The sequence below is a fragment of the Anomaloglossus baeobatrachus genome, chromosome 9, assembly GCF_048569485.1.
Source record: "Anomaloglossus baeobatrachus isolate aAnoBae1 chromosome 9, aAnoBae1.hap1, whole genome shotgun sequence".
NCBI classification, from domain to species: Eukaryota; Metazoa; Chordata; class Amphibia; order Anura; family Aromobatidae; genus Anomaloglossus; species Anomaloglossus baeobatrachus.
Window position 1 is genome coordinate 13,471,106 of NC_134361.1, and position 13,399 is coordinate 13,484,504.

Consider the following 13,399-nt stretch of genomic DNA (forward strand, 5'->3'; position numbering starts at 1 on the left):
CACGATGTGTTTACATATATTCACATTTCTAGTTTCTGTTAAGTGTCAGGACAAAGCAATATAGTTGTATTCTCTTCTCTGGTGCCATGAAAAAGGCTTAAAGGGAACCTGTCACATGTAAAAGCGCTTTTACCCTGCAGATAATCTGCAGGTTAATAGCATTTGAATTGTGCCCGGTGCCTTCATATTGAACACCACTGCCGGGAGAAAAAGGACTGCCGAGATCTAGTCATGGAGGCGACGCCACAGCAGGTTCAGTCACCGATCTGTATATGGAGAGTGGCAGCCATAACCACCCCCCACAGTGACACAGCCGCTCTGCATTATAACCAGCTGTCAGTCAGTGCAGGCGACACAGATACAGCCACCGTTCTCCATACAAACAGTGGTGACTGAACCTGAACCAGCTCCAACACCGTGACTGAAACCTGAACGCTGCCGGGAGGATAAAAGTTATTTTCTTCCAAGCAGCATGCTTCAATGTTTGTGCCGGGCAGGACACAAATGTTATTGATCTGTAGGGTAACCCCATATCTGCAGGTTAATTTATAGGTGACCCGTTCCCTTTAAGGTATATTCCAGGAATTGCACATGACATGACTGTATACAGTGTGTCCACCCATATCCTGTCCACCGCCATTAACTTGAGAACGGCGGCAGCTATAGGCATAGAAGTGGTGTCTAGGTATAGTAAAGTAGCCATGCGCTACGCAATGAAACCACCTATAGCGCCACCTGGTGGAAAACGGAGTTAGCATTTTTATCTCGAAAACGGAACGAGATAGAGGAAAAAAGTGAATTATAAAGTCGTAGGGCATCATCAATTCAATAAGAATCGACACCTTGCATACAGAAATGCTGTGATATTAAACCCATAACCCCCCCCAAAACATTGAATGCTGGTCACGCATATCGCGCTCATTAGTGGCCCCCGTCAGCTGCAATGCACATCTAGCCTCTGCACAGCATACTGTATATGGCTGCAATGCACATCTGGACTCTGCACAGCATACTGTATGTGGCTGCAATGCACATCTGGACTCTGCACAGCATACTGTATCTTGCTGCAATGCACATCTGGACTCTGCACAGCATACTGTATCTTGCTGCAATGCACATCTTGACTCTGCACAGCATACTGTATCTTGCTGCAATGCACATCTTGACTCTGCACAGCATACTGTATCTTGCTGCAATGCACATCTGGGCTCTGCACAGCATACTGTATCTTGCTGCAATGCACATCTGGACTCTGCACAGCATACTGTATCTTGCTGCAATGCACATCTGGCCTCTGCACAGCATACTGTATCTTCCTGCAATGCACATCTGGCCTCTGCACAGCATACTGTATCTTGCTGCAATGCACATCTGGCCTCTGCACAGCATACTGTATCTTGCTGCAATGCACATCTGGACTCTGCACAGCATACTGTATCTTGCTGCAATGCACATCTGGACTCTGCACAGCATACTGTATCTTGCTGCACGTTGTGTAATATGGTAGGTGACGTTTGCACAAGCATCTGTGATACGTGGTCGTAGGTCCTACAATGTTGGTGGAGGGGTCTCATACACCTGCTGTTTGATGTAACCTCACAGAAAGAAGTCCAATGGGGTCAGGTCAGGTGAGCGGAGGCCACTCCACACAGCCCCATACCCAATGACTTGTAGGAAGGTCTCCATGAGGTGTCGCTTCACGTCCGCAGCCTTGTGAGTTTTACACGTTCTAATCATAGCATTTCTGTGCAAGGTGCCGATTCGTATTGAATTGATGATGCCCTACAACTTTATAATTCACCATTTTTCTCTATCTCGTTCCGTTTTTGAGATAAAAATCCTAACTCCGCTGTTTTCCACCAGGTGGCGCTGTAGGTGGTTTCATTGCGTAGCGCATGGCTACTTTACTATACCTATAATAGTAGTGTATAAGAAAGTCCTCATCTCGTACAGGGCAGCTCCAGAATATAACACAGATGGATTTGTTTCCAGCATTTGCAGATCAGTAACGTCTCCATTCTGGGATTTCCCCTTCTTGGTGTTGAATTTTCAATGTTGAAGAGGGTAGTTTTTTGTTGATTCATCAAATGCTACTATTAAAAAAAAAAAAAAAATTGCTAGTTTTTTTGTACAAATGTTCTCCCGTCCCCTTTTTGGATTAATTTAATGCATTTAAGAAATTTTTGCAAAAATTAAGATACATTTGATCAGAACGTTCGAACTTTGTGTCCCAAAAATAGTTAACAAAATGCTCTTTACTTTTGTCTTTAAGTATAAAATTTGTGAGCCATGTTAATGAATACAAAAAAAATCAATAAATGCCACAAGACAAAAATCAAAAAAAGACTTAAAAAATCTATCTGCAGTTGATAAATTCAATCCATACTGTGTGAACTCCTGGCTCCAGCCTCTCCAGTTTGCGGCGGTCTCTTCTCTCCGGTTTGTGGCGGTCTCGTCTCTCCGGTTTGCGGCGATCTCTTCTGTCCGGTTTGTGGCGGTCTCGTCTCTCCGGTTTGTGGCGGTCTCGTCTCTCCGGTTTGTGGCGGTCTCTTCTCTCCGGTTTGTGGCGGTCTCGTGTCTCCGGTTTGTGGCGGTCTCGTCTCTCCGGTTTGCGGCGGTCTCTTCTCTCCGGTTTGCGGCGGTCTCTTCTCTCCGGTTTGTGGCGGTCTCGTCTCTCCGGTTTGTGGCGGTCTCGTCTCTCCGGTTTGTGGCGGTCTCGTCTCTCCGGTTTGCGGCGGTCTCGTCTCTCCGGTTTGCGGCGGTCTCTTCTCTCCGGTTTGTGGCGGTCTCTTCTCTCCGGTTTGTGGCGGTCTCTTCTCTCCGGTTTGTGGCAGTCTCGTCTCTCCGGTTTGCGGCGGTCTCTTCTCTCCGGTTTGTGGCGGTCTCGTCTCTCTGGTTTGCGGCGGTCTCGTCTCTCTGGTTTGCGGCGGTCTCTTCTCTTCGGTTTCTGGCGGTCTCTTCTCTCCGGTTTGCGGCGGTCTCTTCTCTCCGGTTTGTGGCGGTCTCGTCTCTCCGGTTTGTGGCGGTCTCGTCTCTCCGGTTTGCGGCGATCTCTTCTCTCCGGTTTGCGGCGATCTCTTCTCTCCGGTTTGCGGCGGTCTCTTCTCTCCGGTTTGCGGCGGTCTCTTCTCTCCGGTTTGTGGCGGTCTCGTCTCTCCGGTTTGCGGCGGTCTCGTTTCTCCGGTTTGCGGCGGTCTCGTCTCTCCGGTTTGCGGCGGTCTCTTCTCTCCGGTTTGTAGCGGTCTTGTCTATCCGGTTTGTGGCGGTCTCGTCTCTCCGGTTTGCGGCGGTCTCGTCTCTCTGGTTTGCGGCGGTCTCTTCTCTTCGGTTTCTGGCGGTCTCTTCTCTCCGGTTTGTAGCGGTCTCGTCTATCCGGTTTGTGGCGGTCTCGTCTCTCCGGTTTGCGGCGGTCTCGTCTCTCTGGTTTGCGGCGGTCTCTTCTCTTCGGTTTCTGGCGGTCTCTTCTCTCCGGTTTGCGGCGGTCTCTTCTCTCCGGTTTGTGGCGGTCTCGTCTCTCCGGTTTGTGGCGGTCTCTTCTCTCGGGCTGCGGCAGACCATCGCACAATGCTCCGTTCTGTGCTACTTCTTTATTCTGAGCGCGGCGCTGACATTTGGCACTGCCTCCATCGGTCAGAAGGCCTCATCCCCTGCATGCATCCTAATTCACAGATGTAATCTCCATAAAAGAGAGCGTCAGCCGCTGACGGACGGATGAATGCAGCCTCTGCCTCCACATCTGGCCGCATTATAATAGGAATGATCAGGCTGCCTCCATTGTATCTGCAGATTGCGGCTCTTGCCCTGTGAAATGTGTCGGTGTTTGGGCTCGTCGTCTGTGCATTTATATGGAGATCAGGAGCTGGACTCTGTGATTCTGCTGCGGTTCGATAGTGTCGACCCTCGTGTGTCTATTACAGGAGCCTCCGGAGCGGTGTATGAACCACACACGAGGTCCGTCATGTAGACGTCTCATCCCGCCACCTTACATTGTCATTCTTGCCACAGAAAGCCGCGGCCTTACAATGTCGTTCTATGCAGATGACTTAAAGGGAATCTGTCACCAATTTTGACCTGTTACCTTTTACTATCAGCATACAGGATATAGACCGCTGAACAGTGTCCTGCCTGTCTGCCGTATATCAGACGCCTTGTTGTGGATAAATCTTCGTTTATCAGTTTTTATAACTAAAACTCTTCCAGGCTATGGGGAGGACGCTGCCCAGAAGATAACTCCATAACTTCATTATCCTATGTATCGCCTCCTATAGCGTCACTGTGTCCGCGTGATGTTGATGTTGGGTTGTCGCTTTGTAATCTCGCGCCTGCGCACTGCCGTCGTTCTTCTCCAGTTTTCCACCTTTCTTTCGGCATTGGCTCCATGTTTCTTCTGCGCAGGCGCCGGTGAGTCACATCGGCTTCTGCTCCCAGTGTTCTCCGGGGCACAGAAAAGGTGCAGTCAGGTGAAATGACGTGCTTACTCAGCAGGTGGAGGATGGACGTCGGGGGTTCACCTCTTCTGTTCCTCAGTGAACACAGGGATTGTTAGTTCCGGTGACTCGCTGGAGCCAACACAGAAGAAACGTGACGCCAATGCCCAGAGAAAGAGAAACAACGGCAGTGGCAGTGCGCAGGCACGAGAGTACAAGCCATATCTGAAAACTTCTAATCAATAGTACAAGTGAATATAACATAGGAGAATTCTGATACTTTTCTTCACTTATGAGCCACTTTTACTCCCCTGCTTCTTAAAGTCATCACTGACCAAACTGGTAACATTAGTTTTCCCTAAGACAAAATGGACAACCAATTCACTGAGGAATCAATTTACAGCTGCCAATTAAAGTATATGGGGGAGGGAGCAGGACATGGTCAGAAAGACACAATGTGCAGCTGCTTTCTAGTAAGTGTTTTAAGTCACCTCAGTGCGGAATTCACAGTTACACGTCTCAGTTCTGATGTATAGTGACCAACATGCTGCTACTTTCAAGTAATTGTTTTACCAAAACTCCAGAATCTGCTGAATCTTCCTGAAGGTCTTTTGCAGTCAAGCAGGGGCTCTAATTTGTCTCAAGCAATCCTACGAGCAGCTCTCATAGAAACTTTGCTTGATCTTCCAGACCTTATCTTCACCTCCACTGTTCCTGGTATCTGCCATTTTTTAATTACATTTTGAATTGACAAAAGGGCAACTTGAAAACTCTTTGCTATCTTCTTATAGCCTTCTCCTGCTTTGTGGGCCTCCACCATTTTAATTTTCAGAGTGCTAGGCAGCTGCTTAACAGAACCCATGGCTGCTGTTTTTGTTCAGAAGGTTAGAGGAGGCTGGTTTTTATAAAGCTGTGAAATTTACATCACTGGCCTTTTACAATGATAAGAGTAAACGAGCCTACAGCACTAAAAGGTTAATTAAGGTCTGGAACTTTGGTCAAAGTTATCTGAGCACACAAATTATACTACATAATCATACTTATACTACATATACTACATAATCTTACTATCATAAGGATTGCAATAATTGCTTTCATTATTGTTTTTGCATTATACGATTGTTGTGGTTATATTATTTTGTGCTTTGTATTATTATTTATTATTATTTTTTATTATTATTATTATTATTATTATTATATTTTTTATATTAAACATGGTCTCATAGTAGTTTTATATCATTAGTATTTTAGAGAATATCCAATAAGCAGATAAACCCCGGCTCTCCTCCTTTTCCAGTATTTGCTGATGATTGTGATTTGATACAATGTTGCATTGTTTTATTGTTACGTTGTCGGATTCTCCTTCTCGATCACATAATAAGCCTCGTATACAATCTTTCTCTGCGTATGTTTATATTTAATGCTGCTTGATTCGGACACTATACTAGTGACGGCCGCGGTTTCCTCTTGTCCCTCCTTTGACCTCTTCTTAAGATGTTTTCTCATCGTCTTCTGCTCTGAGGAACAAGAAGCAGCAATTTCTATGTGTAAGAAAATCTCTTTATCACAAGAGGGAATGTGTGAAGCCTCCAGAAGGTGAGAGTTGTCCTGTGGGGTCTCAGCCGAGGAAAAAACTGCCGAGATTTAGATTTATAGATAAAAAAAAAAAACCTCTCGGAATCAAAGACTAAATAAGAAAGAAAATGATGGCGAAGAAAAGTAGAGGTGACGATCTGCAGTTATTATAACCACGAGACTGTGAAGGTGAAAGGAGGAGAGAACTGAGAGATGACGAGAAGACTGAACCTGACAGCTTATATTATCTGTAATGTGTGTCACAGGCGGTGTTACATAGGACTGCAGGAGACATCTACTGCATTATCTGTACTCACAGAGATATCACTGTGTTATCTGTGGTGTTACATAGGACTGCAGGTGACATCTACTACATTATCTGTACTCACAGAGATATCACTGTGTTATCTGTGGTGTTACATAGGACTGCAGGTGACATCTACTGCATTATCTGTACTCACAGAGATATCACTGTGTTATCTGTGGTGTTACATAGGACTACAGGTGACATCTACTACATTATCTGTACTCAGAGATATCACTGTGTTATCTGTGGTGTTACATAGGACTGCAGGTGACATCTACTACATTATCTGTACTCAGAGATATCACTGTGTTATCTGTGGTGTTACATAGGACTGCAGGTGACATCTACTACATTATCTGTACTCACAGAGATATCACTGTGTTATCTGTGGTGTTACATAGGACTGCAGGGGACATCTACTACATTATCTGTACTCAGAGATATCACTGTGTTATCTGTGGTGTTACATAGGACTGCAGGTGACATCTACTACATTATCTGTACTCACAGAGACATCACTGTGTTATCTGTGGTGTTACATAGGACTGCAGATGATATCTACTACATTATCTGTACTCCGAGAGATATCACTGTGTTATCTGTGGTGTTACATAGGACTGCAGGTGACATCTACTACATTATCTGTACTCACAGAGATATCACTGTGTTATCTGTGGTGTTACATAGGACTGCAGGTGACATCTACTGCATTATCTGTACTCAGAGATATCACTGTTATCTGTGGTGTTACATAGGACTGCAGGTGACATCTACTGCATTATCTGTACTCAGAGATATCACTGTGTTATCTGTGGTGTTACATAGGACTGCAGGTGACATCTACTACATTAGCTGTACTCCGAGATATCACTGTGTTATCTGTGGTGTTACCTAGGACTGCAGGTGACATCTACTTCATTATCTGTACTCACAGAGATATCACTGTGTTATCTGTGGTGTTACATAGGACTGCAGGTGACATCTACTGCATTATCTGTACTCAGAGATATCACTGTTATCTGTGGTGTTACATAGGACTGCAGGTGACATCTACTGCATTATCTGTACTCACAGAGATATCACTGTGTTATCTGTGGTGTTACATAGGACTGCAGGTGACATCTACTACATTATCTGCACTCAGAGATATCACTATGTTATCTGTGGTGTTACATAGGACTGCAGGTGACATCTACTGCATTATCTGTACTCACAGAGATATCACTGTGTTATCTGTGGTGTTACATAGGACTGCAGATGATATCTACTACATTATCTGTACTCACAGAGATATCACTGTGTTATCTATGGTGTTACATAGGACTGCAGGTGACATCTACTACATTATCTGTACTCACAGAGATATCACTGTGTTATCTGTGGTGTTACATAGGACTGCAGGTGACATCTACTGCATTATCTGTATTCAGAGAGATATTACTGTGTTATCTGTGGTGTTACATAGGACTGCAGGTGACATCTACTACATTATCTGTACTCACAGAGATATCACTGTGTTATCTGTGGTGTTACATAGGACTGCAGGTGACATCTACTACATTATCTGTACTCCGAGAGATATCACTGTGTTATCTGTGGTGTTACATAGGACTGCAGGTGACATCTACTACAGTATCTGTACTCACAGAGATATCACTGTGTTATCTGTGGTGTTACATAGGACTGCAGGTGACATCTACTACATTATCTGTACTCACAGAGATATCACTGTGTTATCTGTGGTGTTACATAGGACTGCAGGAGACATCTACTACATTATCTGTACTCACAGAGATATCACTGTGTTATCTGTGGTGTTACATAGGACTGCAGGTGACATCTACTGCATTATCTGTGCTCAGAGATATCACTGTTATCTGTGGTGTTACATAGGACTGCAGGTGACATCTACTACATTATCTGTACTCACAGAGATATCACTGTGTTATCTGTGGTGTTACATAGGACTGCAGGTGACATCTACTACATTATCTGTACTCCGAGATATCACTGTGTTATCTATGGTGTTACATAGGACTGCAGGTGACATCTACTACATTATCTGTACTCACAGAGATATCACTGTGTTATCTGTGGTGTTACATAGGACTGCAGGTGACATCTACTACATTATCTGTACTCACAGAGATATCACTGTGTTATCTGTGGTGTTACATAGGACTGCAGATGATATCTACTACATTATCTGTACTCACAGAGATATCACTGTGTTATCTGTGGTGTTACATAGGACTGCAGGTGACATCTACTACATTAGCTGTACTCACAGAGATATCACTGTGTTATCTGTGGTGTTACATAGGACTGCAGGTGACATCTACTGCATTATCTGTATTCAGAGAGATATTACTGTGTTATCTGTGGTGTTACATAGGACTGCAGGTGACATCTACTTCATTATCTGTACTCACAGAGATATCACTGTGTTATCTGTGGTGTTACATAGGACTGCAGGTGACATCTACTACATTATCTGTACTCACAGAGATATCACTGTGTTATCTGTGGTGTTACCTAGGACTGCAGGTGACATCTACTTCATTATCTGTACTCACAGAGATATCACTGTGTTATCTGTGGTGTTACATAGGACTGCAGGTGACATCTACTACATTATCTGTACTCACAGAGATATCACTGTGTTATCTGTGGTGTTACATAGGACTGCAGGTGACATCTACTACATTATCTGTACTCACAGAGATATCACTGTGTTATCTGTGGTGTTACATAGGACTGCAGGTGACATCTACTACATTATCTGTACTCACAGAGATATCACTGTGTTATCTGTGGTGTTACATAGGACTGCAGATGATATCTACTACATTATCTGTACTCACAGAGATATCACTGTGTTATCTGTGGTGTTACATAGGACTGCAGGTGACATCTACTACATTAGCTGTACTCACAGAGATATCACTGTGTTATCTGTGGTGTTACATAGGACTGCAGGTGACATCTACTGCATTATCTGTATTCAGAGAGATATTACTGTGTTATCTGTGGTGTTACATAGGACTGCAGGTGACATCTACTTCATTATCTGTACTCACAGAGATATCACTGTGTTATCTGTGGTGTTACCTAGGACTGCAGGTGACATCTACTTCATTATCTGTACTCACAGAGATATTACTGTGTTATCTGTGGTGTTACCTAGGACTGCAGGTGACATCTACTTCATTATCTGTACTCACAGAGATATTACTGTGTTATCTGTGGTGTTACATAGGACTGCAGGTGACATCTACTACATTATCTGTACTCTCAGAGATATCACTGTGTTATCTGTGGTGTTACATAGGACTGCAGGTGATATCTACTACATTATCTACTCAGAGAGATGTCACTGTGTTATCTGTGGTGTTACATAGGACTGCAGGTGATATCTACTACAGTATCTGTACTCAGAGATATCACTGTGTTATCTGTGTTGTTACATAGGACTGCAGGTGATATCTACTACATTATCTGTACTCAGAGAGATGTCACTGTGTTATCTGTGGTGTTACATAGGACTGCAGGTGACATCTACTTCATTATCTGTACTCACAGAGATATCACTGTGTTATCTGTGGTGTTACATAGGACTGCAGGAGACATCTACTACATTATCTGTATTCAGAGAGATATCACTGTGTTATCTGTGGTGTTACATAGGACTGCAGGTGACATCTACTACATTATCTGTACTCTCAGAGATATCACTGTGTTATCTGTGGTGTTACATAGGACTGCAGGAGACATCTACTACATTATCTGTATTCAGAGAGATATCACTGTGTTATCTGTGGTGTTACATAGGACTGCAGGTGACATCTACTTCATTATCTGTACTCACAGAGATATCACTGTGTTATCTGTGGTGTTACATAGGACTGCAGGAGACATCTACTACATTATCTGTATTCAGAGAGATATCACTGTGTTATCTGTGGTGTTACATAGGACTGCAGGTGACATCTACTACATTATCTGTACTCTCAGAGATATCACTGTGTTATCTGTGGTGTTACATAGGACTGCAGGTGATATCTACTACATTATCTACTCAGAGAGATGTCACTGTGTTATCTGTGGTGTTACATAGGACTGCAGGTGATATCTACTACAGTATCTGTACTCAGAGATATCACTGTGTTATCTGTGTTGTTACATAGGACTGCAGGTGATATCTACTACATTATCTGTACTCAGAGAGATGTCACTGTGTTATCTGTGGTGTTACATAGGACTGCAGGTGACATCTACTACATTATCTGTACTCACAGAGATATCACTGTGTTATCTGTGGTGTTACATAGGACTGCAGGTGACATCTACTACATTATCTGTACTCACAGAGATATCACTGTGTTATCTGTGGTGTTACATAGGACTGCAGATGATATCTACTACATTATCTGTACTCACAGAGATATCACTGTGTTATCTGTGGTGTTACATAGGACTGCAGGTGACATCTACTACATTAGCTGTACTCACAGAGATATCACTGTGTTATCTGTGGTGTTACATAGGACTGCAGGTGACATCTACTGCATTATCTGTATTCAGAGAGATATTACTGTGTTATCTGTGGTGTTACATAGGACTGCAGGTGACATCTACTTCATTATCTGTACTCACAGAGATATCACTGTGTTATCTGTGGTGTTACATAGGACTGCAGGTGACATCTACTACATTATCTACTCAGAGAGATGTCACTGTGTTATCTGTGGTGTTACATAGGACTGCAGGTGATATCTACTACAGTATCTGTACTCAGAGATATCACTGTGTTATCTGTGTTGTTACATAGGACTGCAGGTGATATCTACTACATTATCTGTACTCAGAGAGATGTCACTGTGTTATCTGTGGTGTTACATAGGACTGCAGGTGACATCTACTACATTATCTGTACTCAGAGATATATCACTGTGTTATCTGTGGTGTTACATAGGACTGCAGGTGACATCTACTACATTATCTGTATTCAGAGATATCACTGTGTTATCTGTGGTGTTACATAGGACTGCAGGTGACATCTACTTCATTATCTGTACTCAGAGAGATATCACTGTGTTATCTGTGGTGTTACATAGGACTGCAGGTTACATCTACTACATTATCTGTACTCTCAGAGATATCACTGTGTTATCTGTGGTGTTACATAGGACTGCAGGTGACATCTACTACATTATCTGTACTCTCAGAGATATCACTGTGTTATCTGTGGTGTTACATAGGACTGCAGGAGACATCTACTACATTATCTGTACTCTCAGAGATATCACTGTGTTATCTGTGGTGTTACATAGGACTGCAGGTGACATCTACTACATAATCTGTACTCAGAGAGATATCACCGTGTTATCTGTGGTGTTACATAGGACTGCAGGTGATATCTACTACATTATCTGTACTCAGATATCACTGTGTTATCTGTGGTGTTACATAGGACTGCAGGTGACATCTACTACATTATCTGTACTCACAGAGATATCACTGTGTTATCTGTGGTGTTACCTAGGACTGCAGGTGACATCTACTTCATTATCTGTACTCAGAGATATCACTGTGTTATCTGTGGTGTTACATAGGACTGCAGGTGACATCTACTACATTATCTGTACTCACAGAGATATCACTGTGTTATCTGTGGTGTTACATAGGACTGCAGGTGACATCTACTACATTATCTGTACTCACAGAGATATCACTGTGTTATCTGTGGTGTTACATAGGACTGCAGGTGACATCTACTACATTATCTGTACTCACAGAGATATCACTGTGTTATCTGTGGTGTTACATAGGACTGCAGATGATATCTACTACATTATCTGTACTCACAGAGATATCACTGTGTTATCTGTGGTGTTACATAGGACTGCAGGTGACATCTACTACATTATCTGTACTCAGATATCACCGTGTTATCTGTGGTGTTACATAGGACTGCAGGTGACATCTACTACATTATCTGTACTCAGAGATATCACTGTGTTATCTGTGGTGTTACATAGGACTGCAGGTGATATCTACTACATTATCTGTACTCAGAGATGTCACTGTGTTATCTGTGGTGTTACATAGGACTGCAGGTGACATCTACTACATTATCTGTACTCAGAGATATCACTGTGTTATCTGTGGTGTTACATAGGACTGCAGGTGACATCTACTACATATTCTGTACTCAGAGATATCACTGTGTTATCTGTGGTGTTACATAGGACTGCAGGTGACACCTACTACATTATCTGTATTCAGAGATATCCCTGTGTTATCTGTGGTGTTACATAGGACTGCAGGTGACATCTACTACATTATCTGTACTCAGAGATATATCACTGTGTTATCTGTGGTGTTACATAGGACTGCAGGTGACATCTACTACATTATCTGTACTCAGAGATATATCACTGTGTTATCTGTGGTGTTACATAGGACTGCAGGTGACATCTACTACATTATCTGTACTCAGAGAGATATCACTGTGTTATCTGTGGTGTTACATAGGACTGCAGGTGACATCTACTACATTATCTGTACTCAGAGATGTCACTGTGTTATCTGTGGTGTTACATAGGACTGCTGAAGACCCCTGTGATACTTGGTGCTGGAGCTGTAAGTCTTTCTCTGTAGTTTGCAGGTGTGTTTTTCGGGTCCTGTTTTGCATAATTTGGGCGCTTGTCCTGTGTGATTTTCGGCGGGTGCGTTGAGCCTCGTCTCGCTTTCCTGTAGGCTTGTGTTTAATCTCTGTGTAGTGAATGATCGGGCCGCGTCCTTTCTACTGATATAAATCCACAAAGATTTGGTCCCGAGGAGACTCGTACAAGATCCTGAATCGAATCTTTGATGTATGAAATATTTTTGATCCAGAATCTGCGCAGGAGGAGCGCGTCCTGTAATGTATCTCGCGCCGCTCTTCTTCTATCTCGCGTTCCTTCCATCTTTTTGCTTTTCCTTTAGATATTCCGGCTCTAGGTGAACGAGCCTTAAAGGGGAAGTGTCTGCAAAGCTGATTTTTATTTTTCTCTGCATTTCAAGTATAAAAGTGGCGGCTACCAAG

The 13,399-nt window shown here is 43.3% G+C and overlaps 1 protein-coding gene across 1 annotated transcript in view; it reads right to left on the bottom strand.

Moving 5' to 3' along the window:
• The window catches only part of KLHL4 (kelch like family member 4), a 140,858-nt gene that overhangs the window by 24,888 nt on the left and 102,571 nt on the right, over nucleotides 1-13,399 (bottom strand). The gene's annotated exons all lie outside the window — the stretch shown is intronic.